General features: G+C 51.5%; 1 pseudogene; it reads left to right on the top strand.

Moving 5' to 3' along the window:
• The first annotated feature begins 351 nt into the window (after positions 1-351).
• LOC147914262 (signal-regulatory protein beta-1-like) lies at positions 352-5,625 on the top strand (annotated as a pseudogene).
• Positions 5,626-6,089: the final 464 nt, after the last annotated feature.

Here is a 6,089-nt window from a genome sequence, read left to right as displayed (position 1 = left end):
CACATCAGAGGGAGCTCTGTGGCTCAGTGCTGTGGCTGAGCCCAGCACCTTCCCACTCTGGCTTGTGGGGCATCAGAGACAGTCAGCACCCAGACCAAAGGCAGCAGACGTCTCCTAGGCTGGAGACCTCAGGCCTGAAGATTTGGTGTTTAGAAGGAGGCTTGGGTTACAGTGACCACCTCTCACTGTGGCTCCAACCACTGCTCCAGGCCCGGGGGTGGGTGGGGGGCCAGGAAGCACGTGGCCCTCCCCAGGCAGTCAGGAGACCAGGCAGTGGATCCTGGGCTCATGTAGAGCCTCATCTGGGGGTTGGTGCCCCGCACAGATCAGAGACTCTGTGACCCTCTCGCCATGAGTGCCACACCTGGGAAGGCCCTGGGCTCCCTCCTGCCTACCCTTCTTCTGGGACTCGCAGGTGAGTCTGAGTCTTGCCCACATAGACCCTCAGAGCAGGCAGGAGGCCCTCGGGGATTACAATCCAGCCACTTTGTGTTGCAGGTGGGAGACCAAGGCCCAGAGGACCTAGCTGAGCCATGTGCCTGCCTGCCAGGGGGCTGTTTTGCATCTTTTCCCCATGTGGACCTTGTGAGAAATGGAGATGATGGGATCTTGGGGGTCAAGAGGAGGACAATGTGACACGATGATGAGGGGCCAGGAGGAGGTCAGGGAGTGAAAGAGGAGCCCACCTCCTACCCAGTCTCCCTGACATCAGCTCTGGTCTGGGTGGCTACCAGATCTAGGTCAGAAAGGGCATGAGGGTGGGAAGACAGAGGGAGAAAGGAACCCCCTGAGTGATGACCCTAAGTCAGGTAGACCTGCTTAACGTCCCTTCTTAGCCACTGACAGGTCACGGTGTGACCTTGTGCAAGTCCCTAAATCTCTCTGAGTCTCTGTTTCTTCTTCTGGAAAGTGGGGACAATAGTACCAGCCTCCCATGGTGAAGATGCAGATGAAAATGAGCACCCACACCTTAAAGTGTTTTATAAATCACAGGGTGCTGTGTGGGGTGGGGTGACGATTACCAGAGGAGAGGAGAGCATGATGCAGAAGGCACTAGAGCTCTGTGCTAAGAAGACATGCTCCCAAGCCTCCAGAGCTGCCCTCATCACCCATCACCCTGTGTTGTCAATGCTGGTTCGTTTCCCCACACACCTGACCAGATGTTCCTCGAGGGCAGGGGTCCCATCTGACACATCTCTGTGTCTCCAGCACCCAACTCCCATACTGGCTCAGAGCAGGTGCTCAGGAGATGTGGTGAAGACTTGGAGAGGTCCCTGCTGTCAGATCTCTGTCCTCAGGGGAAGGGAAGAGTCTAGTCCTGCAGTTGTCTTGGGATGACTCCAGGAGACAGATCCTAGGTGAGCATCAGAAGTGCTTTGTCATAGTCCCAGCTTTGTGAGGATGCAGGAAGCTGCCTCAGGTGGAGAGCTCCCCGTCACTGGAGGTGAGCAAGCAAGAGGATGGAGGCCCAATGAGGTGTTGATGGAAAGGACCTGATTAGGAAGGACAACCATCTGGGCCTGCAATGATTCTCAACTTCACACTTATGTCCAAAGTGGAAACCTTGATTCCTCATCACACCTCTCCCATCCAACTGGGTCCAGTTTTCCCCATCTCAAAAACTAGAACCACCATCCTCCCAGATGCTCAAGAGAAGAACCTAAGAATTATTTACCCATAATTCATTCTGTCCCTCATCCCACATCCAGTCCATCACGAAGTCCCATTGGCTGTTCTTCCAAATATGTCTAGGGTCCCTCCATGTCTCACTACCCTAGTCCAGGCACCATCACCTCACACCTGGAGGTCTGTGCCAGCCTTCCCGCTGGTCTCCCTGCTCCCATCCTGCCACTCTCCTTTCCCCTCTGCACACAGTAACCCCAGTTATTTCCTAAAATATGCCAATGAGACCCCCTTTCCCCTCTGTTTAAAGTCTCTGATTGCTTCCCATCACACCCAGAATAGAGTCAAGAGTGTCACCATGTCCCACAAGGCTCTTCTTGATCTGGACCTCTTTGCCCATGATGCTGGAGTCCTACAGAACTCTCAGTTTCCAAGTCCACCAAGCTCTTCGTATCTGAGATGCTTCTCATCTGCTCTTCCCCTTTTCTAGAATGTTCTTTCCCTGCCCCTTCCCATGGCTGGCTCCTATCCATTCCTCAGTTTCAGCTCAAAATGTCACCTCCTCCAGGAATCCATCTTCCACCACCCGTCTAGAATAAGTTCCCCCAGTATTTTCCATCTCTACACTCTTTGCGTTTCCCTGAAGTCACTGAGATCCAGTCGTAATGATTTATTTGCTTGTTTGCTTGTTATCATCTGTTCATACACTCCCCGAGGCTGGAGCCAGACACGGCGCACAGTAAGTCCGCAGGGCCTGACCCACCATGGGCATCTCTTACAGGCTGTTGGTGTTGGATGTGTCCCACTCTGTGCAGTCACATGCCCTCTTTCGTAGCTGGGCAGCCCTTTATCTATCTGACGGGCACGTCTCGGAGGACAACCCCAGGAAATTTGGTGCCTTTCTATAGCACCGCTGGCCCCTTTAGCTCCTGGGATTTCAATGTCAGCTGGATGAAGGACAGAGATGAGCATCCAGCCTCAGCTCAGCACCTGGTGACTGACAACAAAGGCAATTACTCCATCACGTCCCCAGTAAGGTGTGAGTGACACTGGCCCGACAAGATGTCTCATCAGAGGTCACCTATGAAGTCACCCGCGGGGCCCTGGCAGAGACCCTCCCAAGTGCTCCAAGGTGAGCGGGCAGTGGGGTGGTGTGGGGGTCATCGTTTCCCTGGCAGCATTGGCTTTCAAATTCTTTCGGCTGAAGCCCCATCTCACAAATGGGAGACCAGAATTCCTTATTACCATGTCTGATCTCGTAGGACAGCGGTGAAGGCATAGCTTCCAGAGCCGACCACCTGGTTCAATCCTGGCTGTCCCGCTTCACAACTCGTGTGATCTTGGGTAAGTTACTTAACCTCTCTGTGCCTCAGTTTCCTCTTAGAGTGGGGAAAAAATTAAGAGCTACCTTATAAGTTTCATGTGAGGATTAAATGGGTTATTCCTTATAAAGCACCTAGAATCCTGCCTGGCACACAGGGAGTTGTTTATGAGTGTTTCATCTTATTATTATTATTATTTTCTGGGCCCAATCTTCCATGCCAAGCATCTTTACTCTATTAATATCATGGTTATTAGTTTTTAATTTTAAATATTTATCATTTATTCAACATACAGTGAATCTCTGCTGTGTGCCAGGCACCATTCTAGGTACTGGGGATAGAGCAATGATGAAAATGAAGTCCCTGTCCTCAGGACATCGTATTTTAGTAATTCTTAAAGTCATAGTTCATGATATGAAATATTTCTAACATACAGAAAATAAAATATCAGACACTCATGTACCTGGACCCATATTAATGAATATTAACATTTAGCTCTATTTGCCTTACATTGAGCATACAAGAAAAAATTATTTCTTTCTTTAAAGAAAAGGTAACTGATGAGAGAGTGAGAGATCTTGTGCTGGTTCCTGGGGGAGGGAAAGTTAGGGGGCAGGTGGGCAGGGGTAATTTCATCAGCTGTTTCTTTCTGTCCCTCTGTCTAGTTGTCCCCACCCTGAAGATCACCAAGTCCTCTGGGACACACGTCCATGTGCGTCAGAGAGTGAATCTCACGTACCACGAGAGCCACTTCTATCCCTCGTCCCTGCAGCTCATCTGGATGGAGAACAGGCACAAGATCCAGACCGTGGAGTCCCCCCAGGTCACGAGAAAGCCAGACAGGACCTGCTCTCTGGAGCACACATGTCAGGCAGAGGCCATGCTGGACGGGAGTGAGCTTGCCTTCCTCTAGAGCTGCCCCCAGTCCAGGCGAATATCACCCTGCTCAGGCAGCAGGCTGAGAAAAGTGGGTGCGGGCTCTCACCCAGCCCCTCTGGGCAGCATGTCTGGCAGGGTCAGGGTAGAAACTGGGGCCTTCTGCCTGGGGTGTAGACAACAGTAGGTCAGTGACTCAGGGCAGCACTGGATGAAGGGGATGGGAGGCAGGATGCCCTAAGCTGGTGATAAAACTCGCAGGCATTCCCCCCTAAATTCCACTCCTCGCTCCCTCCCCCACACCCCCACCAAGAAGAAGGAGTGAGACTCCCCTTCCCCAATTCCACGCACTCTTCAGGTTGAAAGATCTCAGTCTTAACACTTGAGTGCAGGAAATGGCAGAGAGTAAGGACTTTTGGGCACCAAAGTGCCTTCTGGGAGGGCTAGTAATCAAGACTGGTTCAGCTGGAAGTTCCGGGAAGTCTATTTTAAAGAGAGACCAGAATTCTTAACTCAGCCAGGAACAGGGTGCGTGCAGGTGCAGGATTCTCATTCTTCTACTGCTCAGTGTGCTCTCTCTCCCTCTCCTTTCTCTGCCCCTTTTTCTCTCCTCCTCCTCCTCTTCCCCGTCCTCATCCTCTGTCTCCCCCTCCACCACCCGGGTCCTAATCCTCCTTCACGTCCTCTCTCTCTCACCCTTTGTGTCCTCAGATAACTTTCTCCACTAGGGGGAGCTGCTCGCTAGCAGTTCAGACCCAGAGGAGCGCACTGCTTGGTTCAGCAGGATCAGCTGGAGAGAAAGAATGACTGGCTGGGAGGAGAGTGGGCGGAGAAGGGAGGGTTAATATTGGCCAGGCTGGGGCGACAGGGGTAAGCCAAGTGTGGACTGACAGCTCTCCAGAACCACCTGAAGTGGGCAAGGACAGCTTCCCACAAGGACGTGAGCCTCTGTGTCTGCCTGTGTGTTTTATAGCCGGTGTCACTACCAGTGAGAGGGTGAGGGGAATGCCAGGCTGGCAGAACAACACATCTTCACAACAGGGGCCTGACCTGCATTCTCTCTCTCCCTGAGAGAGCTGGCCTTCAGCTGCCTGCTGTAAGAATTCTTTCTCATGGGATGATCCCACTTACCACTCAGTTTCTCTATGCCCTTTTTTTGTTGTTGTCCAGCAGAAATAATAGAAACGTTCACCCAGCAGGATATGCAGATGTGGGTGAAAACCTCCAAACTGGTCCTTTCTGATGGGAAGCAAGCTACATTATTTCTGCAGTGGCAGTGCCCCAGTCTTCACCCTCCTTGGATTTGGTGGCTATTACCTGCCACGTGCAGAGATTCTATCCACAGAGTGTGCATCTCGCGTGGCTGAGAAGTGCCATATGTTCAAGATAGCTGAGCAACCCACGTCCAAGCAGAATAGCGATGGGACCTCCACCCTGGGAGGCTTGCAGTTGGTGAGTTTCTTGGTGCAGGGATCTGAGCGGTGCTAGCAGATAAAGTGCAGTATGAGGCACAGACTCCCGTTCGGGCCAACCTCACACTGTCTGCTGCAGCCTACACACACACAAGCCCATTGGGAGCCCAGGTAAGCTCGCGTCTACTCCTGTGATCAGCTGGTTCTCCTCTGTCCTCTGAGTGGAGTGAGGTATTTAAATTCACAGAGCCCCATTTATTGTCTCCTTCTGCTCACTGATATGAGCTCCAGAGATGCCTGCCTTTATGTTTGTGGCTATCCTCCTGGGTCTCAAGGTGCTGCTGGTGATGAGTTTCATAGTCACCTACATCAACAGGTGGCGGAAGCTGTAACAGGAGAGTTGGGGGCAGGCCATAGTCCTTAGGGAGGGAGGTCAGGGCCACCGTCATGGGCTGGCAAGAGGAGTCCAGGGCAAGCCCACAAAGTCACATGGTGCCTGCAAGAGTCATCTAGCCTCAAGAAAAGGTGGTGAACACTCTTAGTTTCTCCAACTGTCTCTTGGAATTCTCAGAGGCTTCCAGCTCGCATGTATGGTGTAGTGCCCTGGAGTTTGAAGATTTTCAAATGAAGGTGGGAATCCAAGATATGGAAGTGGGATGAAGGTCAAAGTTTTGAAAGCCAAACTCCAGAGTCCCCCCATAAACTGTTATATAATTCAGTTTTTATATGATATGTCTTTGGAATGAATAAAGAAAGTATCATTAAAGTCAACTCATAGAACCTATCTGAGGCGCTGACTTGTGGCAAAGTAAATATGGCTATGGGAGAGAGTTCAGAACTCAGAAAGAGGTGTTGG

Source organism: Ceratotherium simum, chromosome 21 (assembly GCF_057802395.1).
Source record: "Ceratotherium simum simum isolate JZ-2026a chromosome 21, ASM5780239v1, whole genome shotgun sequence".
In the NCBI taxonomy this organism is placed as follows: domain Eukaryota; kingdom Metazoa; phylum Chordata; class Mammalia; order Perissodactyla; family Rhinocerotidae; genus Ceratotherium; species Ceratotherium simum.
This window is presented reverse-complemented; position numbering and strand designations above follow the sequence as displayed.